The sequence below is a fragment of the Bos taurus genome, chromosome 27 (assembly GCF_002263795.3).
Source record: "Bos taurus isolate L1 Dominette 01449 registration number 42190680 breed Hereford chromosome 27, ARS-UCD2.0, whole genome shotgun sequence".
Classification (NCBI taxonomy): Eukaryota; Metazoa; Chordata; class Mammalia; order Artiodactyla; family Bovidae; genus Bos; species Bos taurus.
Window position 1 is genome coordinate 36,922,339 of NC_037354.1, and position 19,736 is coordinate 36,942,074.

General features: G+C 42.9%; 1 protein-coding gene and 1 non-coding gene across 5 annotated transcripts in view; one reads left to right on the top strand and one right to left on the bottom strand.

Annotated features, from left to right (window-relative positions):
* KAT6A (lysine acetyltransferase 6A) overlaps window positions 1-19,736 on the bottom strand; it is a 108,868-nt gene that overhangs the window by 78,439 nt on the left and 10,693 nt on the right. The window lies entirely within an intron of this gene.
* Window positions 14,083-14,189, top strand: LOC112444664 (U6 spliceosomal RNA). The gene has a single exon (XR_003033033.1). It is a non-coding gene; the product is annotated as a U6 spliceosomal RNA (small nuclear RNA).

The window sequence follows — 19,736 nt, forward strand, 5'->3', positions numbered from 1 at the left end:
AGGCTGGGCCTAGTTTGCTAACCCCTGTTCTAAATCAACTGTTTTGAGGCTATTTTGAATTGAAAGAGAAGAATGATGGACAAGGGGAGGGGCATGCGGACTTCCTTATGGGCATTTCTGTTTAGAAGCAGGACATCCAGGTCACTGCCTATCTAGATGTATCCCTAAGCACAGCCTTGTTCTTTTCCCTTCCTCAACCACCTTCCCACGTCACTTTTTAAATTTTTAAAAAATTTTACTTATTTTTTTTTTTTTTGGCTGCACCCTGCAGCATGTAGGATCTTAGTTTCCCAACCAGGGATCAAATCCACACCCACTACATTGGAAAAGCACAGTCTTAACTGGGCCAGGAGGGAAGTCGCAACATCAATTTTTTTTTAGTTGTATCTTTCTAACTATAGTTATGTAGCCATTTGATCTAAAAAGAAATAAAATCATCTTGAAGAGTACTTGGTGTTGCTGAACTTCCTTCCCCCTGTGCTTCCAGGTGTATTTATCACCCAATAACCTATTTCTTACCAAGAAGTGGTAAATACATGCGGTGATAAGCATGATAAAAATACTACTGGTAAAGAAAAAGTCTAGGGGTTATCAATTCACCTCGACTGATTCACTGCATACTTACTGAATACCGACTATGTGCCAGGCACTAAGTAAAAACCAGGAAACAAAAAGAAAGCTCTCTTGGAGCTTACGTTCTAGTAGGAGGAGACGAACAAAAATAAAATACACAGTATGTCAACTGGCGGTAAGTACTATACACAGAAACAACACAAAAATGGCCCTAGGGAGTCCCGGGAGTGATGGTGAAGCCGCAATTTCTACAGGGCAGTCAGGGAAGAAGGGGAGGGAGCCAAGCCATGCAAACACTGACTCTGGAGACCATCCCCGCCCACAGCCACTCCCAGAGATCTCTGCAGACGTCACTTTACCCACAAGGCCTCTCTCAGCACAGTCTGGTTTTTCCTCGTTGCATGTGTCTTATGACACATGGTATCCTTAACTTTTTATATCTGCTATTATTTTTACTGTCTACACACACAGACACACACACACACACTCCTCCTGAAGTGAGCTACATAGGGTGTTAAGTTTTAGGCTTTGCTCACAGATAAATCCCAGAAGTTGAGGACGTTATCTGGTACACTGAGGGGGGGGTGGTGGTAACGTTCCGAGTAGAGGGCCCAGCACGTGCGAGGGTGCTTATGCAGGGATGTGCGGGGACAAAAGCAAAGGCCGGTGGCTGGTGGGCAGCAGAGGCGGAGAGCAGCAGGACGTACACCAGGAAACGTGTGCTACGTGGAAGGAAGGGTCTGGGAAGCCTTCACACTCTCTAGAGCAGAAGTAGAAAAAACCCATAGGCCGCATCAAGCTTAGCACCTGCTCCTGTGAATAAAGTTTTATTGGAACTCAGCCATGTCCATCTGTTCTCATACTGCCATGTCTGCTTTTACACTACAATCATCAACAGAGAAACTTGACACACTTTTCACACTTACTGAGCAAGATAGTAAACCACTAGATGGTTTTTAGCAAAACAGTCACAAAATCTGATTTAAAAAAAAAAGTCCTCTGACTGTGTAGATGCGGGCGGACAAGGACAAAAGCAAGGAGATGATGAGGAAGCAAAGCAACGGCCAAGTCATAAAGTCTGGCCCAGAGAGTAGTGGGGGAGCAGAGGCGCGTGATGGGCTCTGCTGTGCGTCCTAGCGCGCGGTGTGGCAGGCTGCTTCTGGAAAGGGCCAGGCTGTGAGTGCGTTAGCCCCTACAGGCCACAGCAGCTGCAACCACGTTCGCTGAAAACTACCCAGTTAGTCGCTCAGTCGTGCCCGACTCTTTGCGACCCCATGGACTGCAGCCCACCAGGCTCCTCTGTCCATGAGATTTTCCAGGCAAGGATACTGGAGTGGGTTGCTTTTTCCTTCTCTAGGAGATCTTCCCAACCCAGGGATCGAACCCGGGTCTCCTGCACTGCAAGCAGATTCTTTACCGACTGAGCTACAAGGGAAGCCTTGAAAACTACTCAATTCTTCTGTTAAGTGTGAGAGAAGAGAGAAGCCATGAACAAGTGTGGCTGTGCTTCAATAAAACTTTATAAAGACACTGAAATTTGAATTACATATAATTTTCACCAAGTATGAAATATTATCCTTTAAATTTTTTCAACCATTTAATAATATGTTTAAAAACATTCTTACCTCATAGGTTGTCAAAAGAAGTGGGGGCCAGTGTGGTTGGGGCTGTAAATCACCTACCTGCACACTGAGGGCAGAGCCAGAAGCGTTTGCCGCTGGACTGCAGGTGACACGTGAGAAAAAGCTGTCAGGTGCACCACCAGTCTCTGCTAGTTAGAGCTCCTACAGAGCTGCCCCACACACAATGCAGAGCAAAAGCACTTCTGTGAGAAGGCTGTGACTCTGGTAACGAGCTACTACGCCATTCATAGTCACTGTGCCCATGCTACAGCTATCCAAGGCCAAAATTCACAGAAAAATCAACTGAAGGCAAATATACCAGGAAAAACAGCCACATTTTTAGCTTGAGATTTAGTAAACTATGCTCTTTCTTAAAATACATACAGAGAGAAGTCTCAAGCTACCAGGGTTATTTTTTTTTTAATATATAAAATCAAATCAACAAATATACCTTCAATCCTGAAATGCTGATGCTGATCATGAAACAGCATGATCAGTTTCTGTTTCCGTTTTATTTTGAGTGGGGCAGAGATCATAGCTGTCAGACAAGGACAGACAGGACAAAAGAACAGCAAAATAAGGAAAAAAGATACGTATGTAGATACACACACACACACAAAGAAAGTCAGAGATGCGTTAGTCAGTTAGAATGAACAGATCCACATACAAGGGAGACAGAAACTGAAGCAGAATAACATACTTTGGTACATGAGATGATTAATCCTGGCTACAAATTCAGGATTAGGGTAGGTCAGATTACAGGCTCAAGCCTCTTTAATTAGCTGAGGAATCACTGTTCGTAATTCTTCAACTACTCTTTGTCCTTAAGCCTCAAGAGACAATTTCAAATGGTTGAACCACTGCATGAAGGGAGACACTACGGCAACAAGAACAGAGCAGGCTAGAAAAACGTCCAGTCAGTCAGAGATGCTCCACCGTCATCCACAAAGACACACCAAAGCCTCCTGTACGCGACACATCACACCCACAAATTATCGGTCCAATGAGGCCCCTTCTGTACTCAAGAGTCCCGACTCAAGCGAGCAGTCCTATGCTACAGGAAGCAGTACTGCAATCCACACCCCTTCAGCCCGTGCGAGCCGGGGGGCAAAAGAGCTGGGAAGCGAGGAGGGCAGATGAATCAGGAGGCAACTGCACGAACAACCTTCCGGGCACCGCAATCGCACTTAACAGCTATCCCAGGCGATCGACAGTGTTGAGACACACAGGCAGCACTTGACAACTGAACACAAAGCCCTTCTTGCCATAAATGAGGACACGGATCACTGCCACACATAAAGCAAGTAATCTGCCTGTGAGCAATAGAAAGACGAGCACTTTCTCCTCAAGGCACTTACAAATGAGCACATCTAAAGAAGCCTGCAATGACAGTTCACAACTTCCTGTAAGCTTTCTGGGGACATTTCAATTCCTAGAATATGTATTAGTCTATCTTCCGAACAGAACAACAGGTGATTAAAAAGGCTGAGCTAAACACTTACGTTTAAGAATATTTTTCTTCATTTAAAAGTTTTTCTTAAAAAAAAAAAAAAAAGCACTTTGATTTAACCACAATTTTGTTTTAAACATTTTTTGTCCCTTCCAATGCCATAAAAAAACTGAACTGAACATCAATTTATTCCTGCTCCAATAATCCAAACAGCCAACAAGTCTGATGTTCATTTAAGAACTAAGAGATTGCAGAGACTTCTGCTCATGGACATACACAGACGCCCTAGCCACAGGTTTTTCTGATTGACAATGACTGGCTCCTTCCCCCCCCCTTTAAATATTAATAACTCCCACAGACATTTTACTGCAAAAGCAGGCAAGAGCAAAGACTCTACCTGCCACTAACAACCAAAAGGCCAGGATCTGAAAGTATATTAGAGCCCCAGACAAAGTGTAATCGCTGTGGTTCCTAAACAGATCTCAAGGGCAGTAAGAGGTGGGAAGGTGCCTTGCCTTATACAAACAGGCTTATTTAAGCAGAGTGAAAAGGTGTAGGGTGGGGATTCCACAACGCCTTTAATGTGCTTATGTGAACTATGAATATGCGCTGTTCCTAAACTCACTGCGACAGGGATTCCTCTGTTCTCGGAACACAAACTCAGTAACTGGTACACCAAGGAAGCAATTTGGAAAACACAACCCTCTTCTGCTTACTGTTTTAAAATTAGTATTAAAACGGAGCAATAAAAATTAACATCAAGGCTCATCAAAGATTAAATCTTTTCCTCATAACAAATATACACACACCTTATACTTTAACAGTCCTTTCCAAAACCGTGGATTTACATACGCATATCCGTGAAAACACCAGCATGAGGACACGAAGCACTTTCAACATCTCTATAAAAAAAGCAACTCGAGAGACCGACAGCTACAAACACAAGAGCCAAGGTGTCAGATAAGAGTCAAAGAGAACTGCAATATGAAAGTGACTAGTCTATTATTTAAAAAAAAAAAAAAAAAGGAGGGATATTAGTGAAATTTGAGATATACAAGTAGATAGCGCTGTTACAAAGATGAGAGGTACGGGAACAGAAGAAAATTTTTCTACAAGGGTAACATTTAAAGGTTAAAATTCTGTTCTTAATCAGGGGAAGAAACCATTTAGAAGCCTTCACATTTTTCAAGATAATAAATGCAATGATTTAATGAGCACAGTTGTTTAAAATATATTGTGTGTGCTACTAAACTATCCAAATAACTCTGGATCCCTGAGGGGGGCAAAAAACACTAGCGCTTTGGTACTCATCTGTATGTCCAATCCCCCGGCTCCAGTTCTTTCCAGACTCTTATTACCTCAATGTTTAATGTAAACATATTGTAAGTGTTCTTATTTAGATATATTTTATTATATATTAATCTTGTGCAAACAAGAAAGAAAAATGTAAGCAAAATTACGTGTCTTACACCTTTCTTGCATTCAGAGTTCACCTCTTCTGGAACACTCTCCTGTTGCGAGTCGTCCGTGCTCATTTTTTGTTGGCGGTTTTTGTTCATCTACAGCATCACTCTCTGAACCATCCGGGGTCAGTGATGCAATAATTCTTAAAGACTACTTCACTGTGGTCTCCAGAATGTTCTTCCAAGCTAGTAACCCGTTCCTCCGGGTTTGGATGTGGACACTTTCTTAACCTCACCAGAAGGCGTCCACAGAAGGTTTCCTGATAAACCAGCACTCACATTCCTTCCTCATATGCCCTTAAAATGGTCTGTGGATCCCCACATTTTCATCAGTCTCTATTCAATAGTTTAAAACACTGCTGTATTTAAAAGATACCATCAACACTGGATACTTGCTAGTACAGACTACTGACTCATCTGTACTGTTTATGATGTCTGTGTGTGTGTAATGATTAAAAAGAAAAGACAGCTTGTTGTAAAGTGAGGAAGTTGTTAGTCTTACCACAGACTCACCTGGAGCAGGTCATCTACTTATCTACTGCCTGGCACACAGTAAGCACTCCACAGATTTAAAGATTTATTGAATGAACCCCCAACACTCTCTAGGTATCTTGATAGTACTGAGATAGAAGTTCGTGCATTTCATTTACTGTTCAATGGATATTTCAAACTATGAGCCAAGCCCCTTGACAGACACTGAAAAATAAAGAAATAAAAAGCAATTTGCTTTTAATTCCAGTAGGAGATGCAGCTAAACAGACTATCATAATCTAGGGAGAAAACCCAGCATGCCTAACATACCATGAGAATATATTTGCTATGGTCATACAGGAAGAAACTCATCTCACCAAACCAGTAATGGTAGTGGGTCGTTCAAGGAGGTTTATTAGCTATTTTTGGTTTTGTCTGGAGGAATGTCTAAAAGAATGACATTCCAAACAGAAATAAATACATATAAAAACTGAAAGGCAAGAGAATGTGGTGCTTACAAGGAACTGTGATATGCTGAAAGATAGTGGGTCAAAAAGAGTGTGTCAACAGATGAAGCTGCAAAAAGGCCAAGGAGCTTGAATTTTATCCACATAGTAACAGAAATCCAATAGGCTTGAAGGTTCTAAACAACGGAAGATGAGACATTTTAGAGAGAATAATCAGACAATACAGACGTGAGCTTCAGAAGGCTAGATTGGAGTCTGCCAGGTAATACAAGCTCCATGAGGGCAGGGATTTGTACCCGTTTGGTTCACTGCTCAATTCGCAGCATTTATCACGCCAGGTATCATTACCTATTTATTGGATGAATGAAGGAAAGCCAGCCGAAAGACAACTACAATAACCCAAGACAGAAAAGAACTGGGTTAAGCCATTAAATAGTAATTTATATATATATACACACACACACACATATATAATGTATCATTTTTTTGGCTTGTTAGTATTCCCTTCTACTGATGCAATTCAAAAAGACTAATATTACCTAAATTTTTAGGTCTGCCAAAAAAACTAAGCTAAAAGAACTACAAATATGTCGTTAAAAATTTGTTCCTAGTGGCAACATTAAATAAATCAAGATTATTTAATTTACATCTCTGCTGAAGACAAAATTATTTGAATCAACATTTACCAAGGGTTCAAAATAAGCAAAGAAAGCTATTAAGTGTTTAAAGTGAAACAAGATGAATTTAGCTTAGAGATAAAGAAATTCCTAACCAAGAGCCAGTAATATCTGGTTAGTGGATGAATGTTAGTCTCCTTCTTTACCTATTTACAAAGACAACATAGAGATACTTAGTGGAAGTCATGCAATCTCTTCTGTAAAAATAGGAATTTGGATTGAAAAAATTTCTACGACTTCAGTTCCAGAGTTAAACAACTCTTACCTCCTTACTTCTCTAGTAAGAGGCCTTATATTTGTCTGCATGTTATTTTGAGCATGCTCCTCTATCACTTTTTTTACCTCCAAGAAGATTTTAACATTCTTATGTGACAGAGACATGTTTTTCTTAATTTTTCAAGCAGATCAGAAGGGAGGGAAAGTAACATCTACTGAGGCCCTACTGTTTACCAGTTCTATCAAATAGCGTTTCTTATCATCCCCAAAACTGTGTTCAGGGTCATGATCCTACTAAGAAACTGAGGGGCAAAGAGATTATAAATTCTTTGCTCAAGATCACAACTAGTTAAGCGGCGAGACCAGAAAGCAAACTCCAGAGCTTAAATTCTATTCATCACCTTAAATGATAACTGATCTGAGTACCCAACGACGTCATTCTCCTTTGATCCAGAAATTACATGTTCTTCAATACTGGCCAGAAAAAGTAAATTATGGAAATGTTTCATTACATAGCTGTACTGAAACTCCCTAACCCCTCTTACCTGTCATAGCTTCTTTTCCAATATAAGAAAAGGATGAAATGGGCATTTGAGCTGCTCTTCAATAAGAGTATTAGGTATAATTCTTTGCCCATCTTTTCCCGATGATACACAGGACAAAAGACAATTACATGCATGATCCATTCTCAGGGGTATCACTAGGAAAATGAACATGTTCCAAGAGAACGTATTTTTTAAATAAATCATTATTACTTTAAGTTATTTTCCACACAACTTACAACGGAGTGTAATATAGGAGGTGTAATAAACAGGGTGGGCACACTGCGGCCTTCAGACCACATCCAGCCCGCCAGCGGTTCTAAAGGCAAAATCTTACAAGAAGATACGTGTGGCTGCTTTGCTCAGAGTTGGGTAGTTGTGTCAGAGACCAGAGAGTGGTCAGACAGACCAAAATACTTACTATATGGCCCTTCACAAAAAAAAAAGTTTGCCAACATCTGTTTCAGACTGACAATTCAGTTTCACCTTACATCTACTGAGAACTTCGATGACAACATATCAGACAATCCAGTTTCAGGATCTTCATAAACCTGTTTAAAAAGCAGCTTTTCACTTAGATTTTTTCAGAGTTCCCTGGACATGTCCAAACTACTTCACTACTTGATTGTTTTTATTCCTGTGGCTTTCCCTTGACTGACAGCAGTGTCTCCCTAGCATTCTCATTACAACCCCAGTCCTAGCACAGTGCCTGCGACACAGGCGTTCAGGGGAAATCTGCTGAGTATCTGAAATTAAGTATATGACTTAGGACAATCAGTCAAGAGTAAAGGAGAAATTCAGTCCTACAGAAACTTGCTGCTCAAAGGGTGTTCGGTGCAGCCGTGGAAGTGTTGAGCTTGTTAGAAATGCAAAATCTCAGGCAAAGACCTGAAACTGCATTTTAAAAAGATCTCCAGATGAAAATTTGAGAAGCAGTACTATACAACATGGTGCTTAATTATATTAAAGTCCTTGGTTTGATTTTCAATATGGGCCAGGTTGCTTTGCATGATGAAAAACAACAACTCTAAGGCTTCATCCTTACTCTACTCTTGAACTTCAAGATACAAAATACATACTTATTTTGACAGCTTTAACAAAGGGGGTACTCTGGGTGGGGGTGGTGAGGGTTGTTAGTTTTTTGGTTGGTATTTTTACTAAAGAAGAGAGAAATACTGTTACTTAAAAACAAGGCCAAAGGAGGGATTGTCATATATTGTCCCTATTTCTACAAGAATATAACCAGAGAATATCCACCCTAACTTAAATGGATTACAGATGTGTGAAATATGTTTTTTGATCTATCTAGACGTCTGCTTCTATGTCCTGTTAAAAGTGGGTATGTGTTCATGAAAACTTCAGCCTTTAAAATATGATGGCAGTATTTTGTGGGTTAATAAATCAATTTGTTTGGTTTTGTTCTGGTATTTTCTGGAGAAAGGAGAGGGAAATCAGCACTGTTTCCTGCTGCTTATTTTTTTTAAGTGAAGGAAAAAAAAAAAAGAAAGGAACCACTTGAGCCGTGACTTGCTCAAGCCTGAAACAATCTTTAATAGGCAGTTGCTGGATGCCTAAGGTGGTTACTTCTCTTCTACAGGAAAGGAACTGAAGCTCATGGAGGGTAAAGTAATTTAAAAATCAAACAATAAGTAATCAATGAGGTCAAGGTATGTGCTCTTAAATATAAGCCCTAAGCTAATCAGAATTAATATGATAATCTAGGAAGCACTTTAAACCCCTGCACCAGTTTCCCAGAGTTTCAGTTTACCTCAACTCCGAATTCACAGTGTTTTTCCTTTGGACCACTCCACCAGCCTCTACACCCTGGCACATACATACTAAAGCTATACAACCTTGGGCAAATCACTCAACCTCTATGAGCCTTTGTTTCCTCCATAAAATAGACAAGCTTCCTTAAAAGGTTGGTATGACCTAAATGTATTACCTAGCATACAGTATTTATTCAAAATTATGTGTTTTCAAATACAAGCACTTAAAAAGACTGACGAACAAGGTCATACTAAATCATATATTCCTTGCCAGGAGTAGTAAAGCGACAGGCTAAGATTTTTATGGTGGGCAAAGGGGGCTCATTCTACTCGACAGAAATCTATCGGTGTAAGTCAATGCTTACAAGAGAGATCCAGCAAAAAGACCTACATATTTTTTAAGGCAACAGTTTAAAAAAGATTTACAATGATCTCTAAAAACTGCATATTTTCAAGTAATCAGGCATAAAACAGCCTAGTAGCAGAAAGGTTCAGAGGTGGATCAGAGGTGATCAGAGGCTGTCTCTGTCACTAGGCTAGAAGAGCAAACTCCAATGAGAGTGAAAGAACAGAGTCAAAAATGGTAACAATTATACATTTATCAGACTATCAGACTGCCAAAGATCAAAAGGTCTGAAAAAACTGCTCCAAAGGGTGGAGGGAAACAAGGATTCTCATACACACACTGGGTGAATCTCCATGGGGAGAAACTTAGAAACATCAAAATTACAAAGAAAGACACACTCTGCCCAATCATTCCACTTCTAGGAATCTGTTAGTAAAACAACATACAAAGGAGGTTATTTAACTGAGTACTATTTGTAGTCACAAAAAAAACTGGAAACAAATGTCTATCAGCATGGGACTAGTTACGTGAATTACAGCACACCCACACAAAGGAACGCCACCAAACTTCATGCATTGATATGGAACACACTTCAGCTCTGTCATTAAGCAGGGAGGGGAAGAAAGGAGGGTGCGGAACAGAATGTTAAGATACACTATCAACTGTGGGGGGGGGGGGGTGTGGGATGCACAGAGAGCAGCTGCTTACAGACACACAGGTCGCTTCGGAAGGTAAAAATGAACAAAACTCACTGACGGCTCCCAGGAAGAGAACTGGTCGCCCAGGGAATTGGAGTGAGGAGCCTGCGTCTCATGGAATACTCCTCTGCTGTACTTTTTACAATTTTACGTACTAGTGAACGCATTACCTATTGGGGAAACACAATTTCTTAAACTTTTAAAAACACTACGTGGGTAACAGAACAAATATTACCCTGAAGGAAGCAGCAGAAGGCACTTTACAGCTGAGGTGTCAAGTATTTGCAGAAAACATCAGAAACTGTCTCTCCCTTCAATCTATATATTTTAAGAGGATAAATGGTTTCAGCTTCTAAGTTCACTAGGAGACTTAATACTTAAAAAAAGAAGACAACAACAACCTTATTTCTATCATTCCCCTTTCCAGTTTAAACCTGACAGTTTCCACTCAACAAGCATTTTCTGAGCATCTAACAATGTGTCAAGACCTGGGTATAAGGATTAATAATACGTCTGACTTGATACATGGTTTAACAGATGTATGTAACTAAAAATGCTAAAGAAGCACCCACTTTTTTTTTTTTTTTAAACGCTATCATCTTCGTGAACAAGAGGCAGCCTAATGTGGCTGAAAGAGTACTGGGCTTGAAAGAGACCTGGTTCAGGAAGAAACAGAAAATACGAACAGACCAATCACAAGCACTGAAACTGAAACCATGATTTAAAACCTCCCAACAAACAGAAGTCCAGGGCCTGACAGCTCAAACATTTAGAGAAGAGTTAACAGCTATCCTTACACTGTTCCAAAAAACCGCAGAGGAAGGAAAACCTCCAAACTCATTCTATGAGGCCACCATCGCCCTGATACCCAAACCAAAGATACCACCAAAAAAAGGAGAGAGAGAGTGAGATCTGGTTCTAGATCTATTTATTCCTTTAACTAACCACACAATTCTGAATAAGCAAAACCTGGCCACCATAGCACCTGGACTGCTTACCCTGCTACAAATACTATGTCAAAACAAAATATGGATGAAAGCAAAACCCGTTTCAATCTGTGGAACGCTTCAGAACATGTTATTACCACCCGTATAAAGTTTTGGGGGAAAAGACTTTCTCTTTTCCCTTCTCTAGCTTTCTAGGCTAACGTTAGGAGTTGTCTGCATTGCTGAAGTTATCAGAAACAAAACTGTGTGTTTTTTTCTTTCTCCAAAATTAGTAGTTGATGGAGCCAAACTACTTGTAAAGCATTCTGAGAGTAAACGATGAGTTTTTTTACTAAAAAGCACACATATAAAGTCTCATAGAGACAAAAGCAGGCATTCAACAGCTACAAAAAGGGAACTTACATAGCACATTAACCAAGGACTGATGCCCTTAAAACGGAGGGTCAGTGAGAGCAACGAGAAGCCTGGGGCGGCAGCAACAAGGGTAAAAGGGGCCAGCACAGAGTAGGGCTCCAAGAGTGCCCACAGCTGCGACGGTCACGCGGGCCACCTCTCAGCCTTCCTCCGGACGTGCTTGTCAGTGCCCTTAATTTGAAGCTGCTTGCTTAAAATCTTGGCCTATTCTTATGCAATAAAAGGAATGTGTTTACCTCTGCTAGCACCGATGTGTCCCCCACTCTGTAGAACAATGCTTCAGACACATTCTTTCTTCTACCATATAAAAGGCAAAAGGGAAGGAAGAAAGAAAAAAGACAAATGTATTCTGCTGGCTTGGAGGTTACCCTCTAAACATCAGCTCAAAGAAAGCATGATATCAAATATAAAAGCACTTTATAAAGCGCTAACTAAAGTTTGCTGGGGAGAGTGTAGCACTTCAAAAGTTAGACACGGGACTTGCTTTTTTTTAAATTCGTATTCAATTAAACGTTTGTTGTGGGCCTACAATGTTTTGCTTCTAGGCCTCTGTACATGCTGTTCCTTCTGCAGGAACCACTCTCTTTCCCACCCCACCCACTTGCTTCCCCACTTTCTAACTGCTCACATGTGACTTCCTCTGAGAAGGCTTCCCTCACCTTCCCCACCCCCTCCGCCTTTCCATGGCACACTGCCTCAGCCCTGCTTCAGTCCGCCAGAGCCCGACCACTGGAGTGTTACTGTCAGGGCTGCATCTCCCCCACTCAGGACCTGACCACTGTGCTGGCACCTGGGAGATGCTCCAGAAATACGTGCAAAGCACCAGACACTGCGTGAGGCGGATGCGGTACAGAGATGAGCAGCCAGGTCCTCCGTTCACGATCCATATGATGCAGACACTGTGTGAGGTGGATGGGGTACAGAGATGGATGGGGTACAGAGATGAGCAGCCAGATCCTCAGCTCACGATCCACATGATGCAGACACTGTGTGAGGCGGATGCGGTACAGAGATGAGCAGCCAGGTCCTCAGCTCACGATCCATATGATGCAAACGGGCTATGAGGAGGGGTATTCTGTACATCAGGGGCCTGAAGGAGGGAGTGGAGAAGAGAGCCATTCCTGGAGAACGGACTGGCTAAATCAGCCTGGAAGCAAGGCGGGTGACAGGGAACAGAGAACACGTCTAGGCTATGCCGAGGCTGTCTTCAAAGTTAAGTAAGAGCTGAGTGGTGAAGAGGTGAAAAAGGAATCTAGACAGGAGAAAAACAAAGGAGAAGAAAACACGGTGGACCTGAGGAACACCAGGTAGCTGGGAACGCGTGGCGGTTCTCAAGCCCTAGCACGCACGCCTCAGAATCAACTGGGGGGCTTATTAACCTACAAACTGTTGTGCCCCACCCCCCGTGAGTGATTCAGCAGGCGTGAGAATGGGCCAAGAATCTGTGCCTCAAACAGGTTTTCCAGGGACATCACTGCTCCTTCTGGCCCTGGGACCACCCTCAGAGCAGCACCGCATCCAGGAGCCCCAAGGGCACTGGAGCCACACGGAAGGTAAAGAGGGGGTCAAAGTTATACAAACTGCACGCCACAGAATCTGGCACTGAGGACCTTCAGCAGAGTTTTAGAAAGAGGGTAACAGGTAACATTTATACAGCACGAGGCATGTGCAGCTCAGGGCTGCGGCTACTAGTCACAGGGGGCTATTTCAATTAAATTACAAGTACAGAAAATTTAAACTTCAGTTCTACAGTCAACCAGCCACATCTCAGAGGCTCAAGAGCCATATGGCGAGTGACTACTGCTTTGAGCACAGCCGTCATCGTACAAAGCTCTATTAGACAACATTGACGTACACTCTATTAACTCCTCATATCTTCAGAGCTTCATTATGAGACAGGCACTGTATTATCCCCATGCTATAGAAAGAAATGTGGCAAAGAAAGATTAAGCAAATCATGCGAGGTGATAAAGCAAGTAGTAGCAACAGGAGATGCAAACCCAGACGCTCTGGTTCTTGAGCCTCTGTTCTTAACTGCTTCTTAATAAGATGATCCCTGAGAACCGGAAGGAGATGACACTAGGAGGAAGAAGCGGCTCGGTCAGGAGAGTGATGGTGAGGACGCGCACGGAGAGGAGCGGCTGGAATGAACAAGCAGCTCCCTGAAAGAGACGCCACAGAAGTAAAGGTGCAAAGGCTGGGGATGGACTGGAGCTGAATCCCAAAGAGAGGCACATGGGTCCAGAAGGCGGCACCAGAGTTCCACCCCGCGAGGAATCAGAGTCAAGGGCAACGCCTCTCACAAAGCATGAGATCAAAAGAGCAAGCTGAGGAGGGTGATCGACTGAGAAAAGACGATACACAAGACAGAGATCCATAAGTCCAGAGATCAAAAGAGAGGTCTGGGTTAAGATATGAATTTACAGAGTGGTCACTTCAGCAGCACATACACTAAAACTGGAACGATACAGAGAAGATTAGCAAGACCCTCACTCGAGGATGACACCCAAAGTCATGAAGCATTCCATATTTGGGGCTTCCCTAGTAGTTCAAATGGTAAACAAGCTGCCTACAAGGCAGGAGACCTGGGTTCGATCCCTGGGTTGGGAAGATCCCCTGGAGAAGGCAATGGCTACCCACTCCAGTATTCTTGCCTGGAGAATCCCATGGACAGAGGAGCCTGGTGGGCTACAGTCAATGCCAAAGAATGTTCAAACTACTGTACAACTGCTCTCATTTCACATGTAAGCAAGGTAATGCTCAAAATCCTTCAAGCTAGGCTTCAACAGAATGTGAACCGAGAACTTCCAGATATACAAGGCTGATTTAGAAAAGACAGAGGAACCAGAGCTCAAACTGCCAACATCTCTTGCATCATAGGAAAATCTAGAGAATTCCAGAAAAATACCTACTTCTGCTTCAATGACTACGCTAAAGCCTTTGACTGTGTGGATCACAACAAATGGTGAAAAATCCTTAAAGAGATGGAAATACCAGACTACCTTACTTGTCTCCTGAGAAACCTGTATGCAGGTCAAGAAGCAACAGTCAGAACCAGACATGGAACGATGGACTGGTTCAAAATGGGGAAAGGAGTACGTCAAGGTTGTATATTGTCACCCTGCTTATTTAACTTATATGCACAGTACATCATGCAAAATGCCGGGCTGGATGAAGCACAAGCTGGACTCAAGATCGCCAGGAGAAATATCAACAACCTCAGATATGCAGATGATAGAACCCTAATGGCAGAAAATGAAGAGGAACTAAAGAGCCTCTTGGTGAGGGTGAATGAAAGGAGAGTAAAAAAGCCAGCTTAAAACTCACATTCAAAAAATGAAGATCATGACATCCAGTCTCAACACATCACAGCAAATAGAAGGGGAAAAGATAGAATCACTGGCATTGAAGAACAGATGCTCAAGAACCATGGTGCTAGAGAAGACTCTTGAGAGTCCCGTGGACAGCAAAGAGATCAAACCAGTCACTCCTCAAGAAAATCAACCCTGAATATTGGAAGGACTAATGCTGAAGGTGAAGCTCCAATACTTTGGCCACCTGACGTAAAGAGCTGATTCGCTGGAAAAGACCCTGATGCTGGGAAGGATTGAGGGTAGAAGAAAGTGGCGACAGAGGATGAGATGGTTGCATGATATCACCAACTCAACGGACATGAGTTTGAGCAAGCTCCGGGAGACAGTGAAGGACAGGGAAGCCTGGCATGCTGCAGTCCACGGGGTTGCAAAAAGTCTGACACAACTTAGCAACTGAACAATAAATGAATTTAGAGTCATCAGTACAGAGAAGGTATGTCTAGAGATAATTCAGGAAGGTGAAAACAATAAGGAGACAAAGAACAGAACCATAGAAAATTCAACATGTGAGCTAGAAGCAAAAGACAGAAAGCCAGTAAACTGAAAATGAATCACCAGAAAGATGAGCGGAGCGGGCAAAGACCCAGGGAAGAATTATCCCAGAGGGCCAGGGAAGAGAGAATAATCAACCAGTGCTGAGTGCTGCTGAGACATCAGGAAAGACGAAGACTGAAAACTGCCCACAAGAGCTGTTTCAAACGGTACTTAGAGCCAAAGGCAAGGCTGCAACAGGTTTGGAACAATTCTAGACTTTTCCCCAAGAAGCTTCAAGGTGAAGGGAAGGAGGCAGGGTGAAGACGGAGAGAATCTGGACTTGATGGGAGAGACGTCCCCATGTCACGTGGCAAGGAGTGAAAGACGGAACCAGGCTCCCGGGCAGGAGAGGAGAGGATCCTGCACGCAAACAGAGCCGCTGCCTCTGGACGCCCCTCTCGTCTCCGGAACGGGCAGCAGAGGGGTGAACACAGGCGCCCGCGCATTTAGGGTGGGGCGGGAGGGCAAAGCTGGATGAGCTCACACGGCTGGAGACATTCCATTCTCTCCGAAGGAGGACATACGAGTATCTGTTGCAGACGAGGCAGAGGGCTGGAGAGAACACTGAACTCCTGCAGAGGGAAAGACTGCAGACACAGACATACAGTCCCAAGCAGACGACAGAGATGAGATTACAAACTTGTAAGCGGCACCCTACCACTCTGTGAGTTTGCACAGTTCTCTTCAAAATTTTCAAGTCCCACAGAAGAGCAAGGTGGTAGTGGCAGTGTAGTTTTGAGGTTGTGTCCGACTCTTTATGGCCCCGTGGACTGCAGCCCACCAGGCTCCTCTGTCCGTGAGACTCCCCTGTCCGTGAGACTCCCCAGGCAAGAACACTGGACTGGGTTGCCATTTCTTCCTCCAGGGCATCTTCCTGACCCAGGGATCGAATGCGAGTTTCCTGCTCGACAAGGCAGATTCCTCACCACTGAGCCACCTGGGAAGCCCACAGGGAGAGAACAGTTGGCGTAATTTCAAGGTTGGGGTTTGCCAATTAGATGCGAGAGGAAAGCAAGTACCTGCAATGATAAACCATAAGGCCAAGCAATTAGAAGGAAAGCGTTCATGGGGGGATACAGCAGAATCACACAGGGAAGGTTCCTTCAAGAACATACCCCATGGGGGATCTTCATGAGATAAAAGAGCAGGTGCAGTAAGAGGGAAAAGAGAGAAAGGTGGAAAATGAGGCGGTTATGGTCAGGGACTAGAATAAAATTCGGGGGTACACTGTCCTGAGTTCAAAGTACGTTCAAGAGAGTGTTTCCTGTATTTGAATTTCAATTACAGGCAATTCCTTCCCTGCCAGTCCCATCCGCCCTCAACTCCCTCTGACAGTTCCCACCCCAGGACATGCTGGTTCTAAGCACAGGAGCAGTGGTTCTCAACCGTGGCTGCGTATCAGACGTGCAGGGAGATGTCAGCAAATAAACTGAAATCTGGGCCCCACCGCTGGAGTCTAATTTAATTGGTTTGCGTGTGTGTGCACGCATGTGTGTGTAAGTCACTTGGCTCGTGTCCGACTCTTTGGGACTCCATGGACTGTAGCCCACCAGGCTCCTCTGTCCATGGGATTCTCCAGGCAAGAATACTGGAGAGGATTGCAATTGCCTTCTCCAATTTAACTGGTTTGGTGTTTCTCTTTTAAGCCTCCTCAGGTAATTCTAAAGTGGACTTAGTATTAGAAAGAACAGAACTTTAGATTTATGTTATGTTATTTATGTCTGTTTAAAGGAAAACAGACTAGCATGGGAAGAAAAGAAAAAACTAAAATTGGGAAATGGTGAAAGAAGATCTAAACCCTACATCACACATTTAAAGATGAACAGAAAAGCCGGCAAACTACTAAAGCACAGCACTACACTCCACACACACACACACACACACACACACACACACACACACACACGATGCAGTGATGTTTTCAGGAATTCTGTTATAGGTTCTAGAAAACTCAGGAGTTAAGTGCCTCACTGCAGCCAGTGAGGAAGAACAAAGACAAACCTGTGCTCTCCTAAGCAGAGAGAACTGAAAACCAACACCAAACAGCAGCCTTCCGGGTCAACTGCAGTCCCTACTCCCTGGAGGAAGGGCAGCCTACAGGGTAAGCATGAAAATCACCTTACACACACGGACCCCTCTTCTGCACAACAGGTAAAGGAAGCAGCTGTCTTCTTTCATACACACAACAATTTTACGTTTTTTTAGGCTGCCTGATTTTCTTTCTACAGCAGTCACTTTCTCCTCTCAAAGCTTTCCAACACCACTTTGCACCCACTGCAAAACTACATGTGGCACTCCTATAGTCTCTATGCTGAATTTCAACCCGAACCAAACAGTGCCATATTACCCTATCCAGTGGTGTTATAAGGCACTGTCCCCGATCTTAACTTTCATTTGCCACTCTCTAGTCCATTACAACAAAGTGAAAGTAATGCAGAGATGACGTGTTGATCATAAAAACCGAAAAAGACAAACATGACCTGCTGTCTGTTGCCTGTCCTGTAAAGTCTTGTTTCCTGGTATTACAAAACCAGGGCTTCCCTGGGGGCTCCGTGGTAAGGAATGCACCTGCCCGGGCAGGAGACGCAGGTCCTGTCTCCGGGTCAGGAAGATCTGCTGGAGAAGGAGACGGCAACCCACTCCCGTGTTCGTGCCCGACAAACCTCATGGACAGAGGAGCCTGGCGGGCTGCAGCCCACGCGGGTTGCAAAAGAGTTAAGACAGAGCAACTGAACAACAACAATTATAAAATCCAGAACCAAAATACTACGTATACATAAGACGATACACTCCTAGGCCAACCATATTTATGCCTTTAATGAAAATTACTTCATTAATTGTTAATAATAGAAAGGCTTGTCCCTCCCTTTCTATCTCAGTCTTAAATATTTTAAGTTCAAACCAACTACCCAAGTCACTCAATCATCATCCATGACTTTCTGAAAATCAGACTTAACTGCAAGTGAACATTATTTTCAAAACTCAAGGAGTATTTTATCTCTCAGTTTTAGGGTAGTTTACCATGTTCTAGTCAAGGCTATGGTTTTTCCAGTGGTCATGTATGGATGTGAGAGTTGGACTGTGAAGAAAGCTGAGTGCCAAAGAATTGGTGCTTTTGAACTGTGATGTTGGAGAAGACTCTTGAGAGTCCCTTGGACTGCAAGGAGATCCAACCAGTCCATTCTGAAGGAGATCAGCCCTGGGATTTCTTTGGAAGGAATGATGCTAAAGCTGAAACTCCAGTACTTTGGCCACCTCATGCGAAGAGCTGACTCATGGGAAAAGACTCTGATGCTGGGAGGGATTGGGGGCAGGAGGAGAAGGGGACGACAGAGGATGAGATGGCTGGATGGCATCACTGACTTGATGGACATGAGTCTGAGTGAACTCCGAGAGTTGGTGATGGACAGGGAGGCCTGGCGTGCTGCGATTCATGGGGTCGAAAAGAGTCGGACACAACTGAGCAACTGAACTGAACTGAACGTGTTCTCATAATATATTTACCTAAAACAGAAGAAAACTTTCTAATTCCTCTTCAGTCTCCCCCCACCAAAAAAACCTGTTCAACTTTCCAGAGTCTTCAAAAACTGAAACAAGCAGATTTATGTATCTGTGGTTTACAAAAACCAACAAAATTCTCTACACCAGGGTTCATCCTATGGTTTCCATCAAAGAAGAGATTTCTAACAATGTTATTTTATAGTCTTTCCTCTCTTAAAACTATAAAGCAGTATTACAGCCTAATGAAAAAAGCACAGAACTGAGAAGGGCTTGATCACATCCCCCAGATGTGATTTAACTTGCCGTGTGGCATTAAACAAAACTCATAAACCTCTCTGGACCTCAGCTTCTCTGTTTGTGAAATAAGATTAGAACCATCCTTATCCAAGACGGCTACTGGCTCCAAGTTTTACAAAATGCAGATGACTGTATTCTTTTTCTTCCTGAGAATTTATCCATACTTTGTATGCATTATTCAAAATAAAAATAATATACTTTAATAAAAACATTTAATTAAAAATTAATATAAAACACCCAAAATGTAAATAAATATATGAAATATATCATACTTGAAAAATACAACTTACTCAACACTACACAGCCAGACTTATTTTTTCACAGCAGGTCCTTTTCTGTAATTGCTAGCAGTTAAAAACTATTTTGACCCAGAAT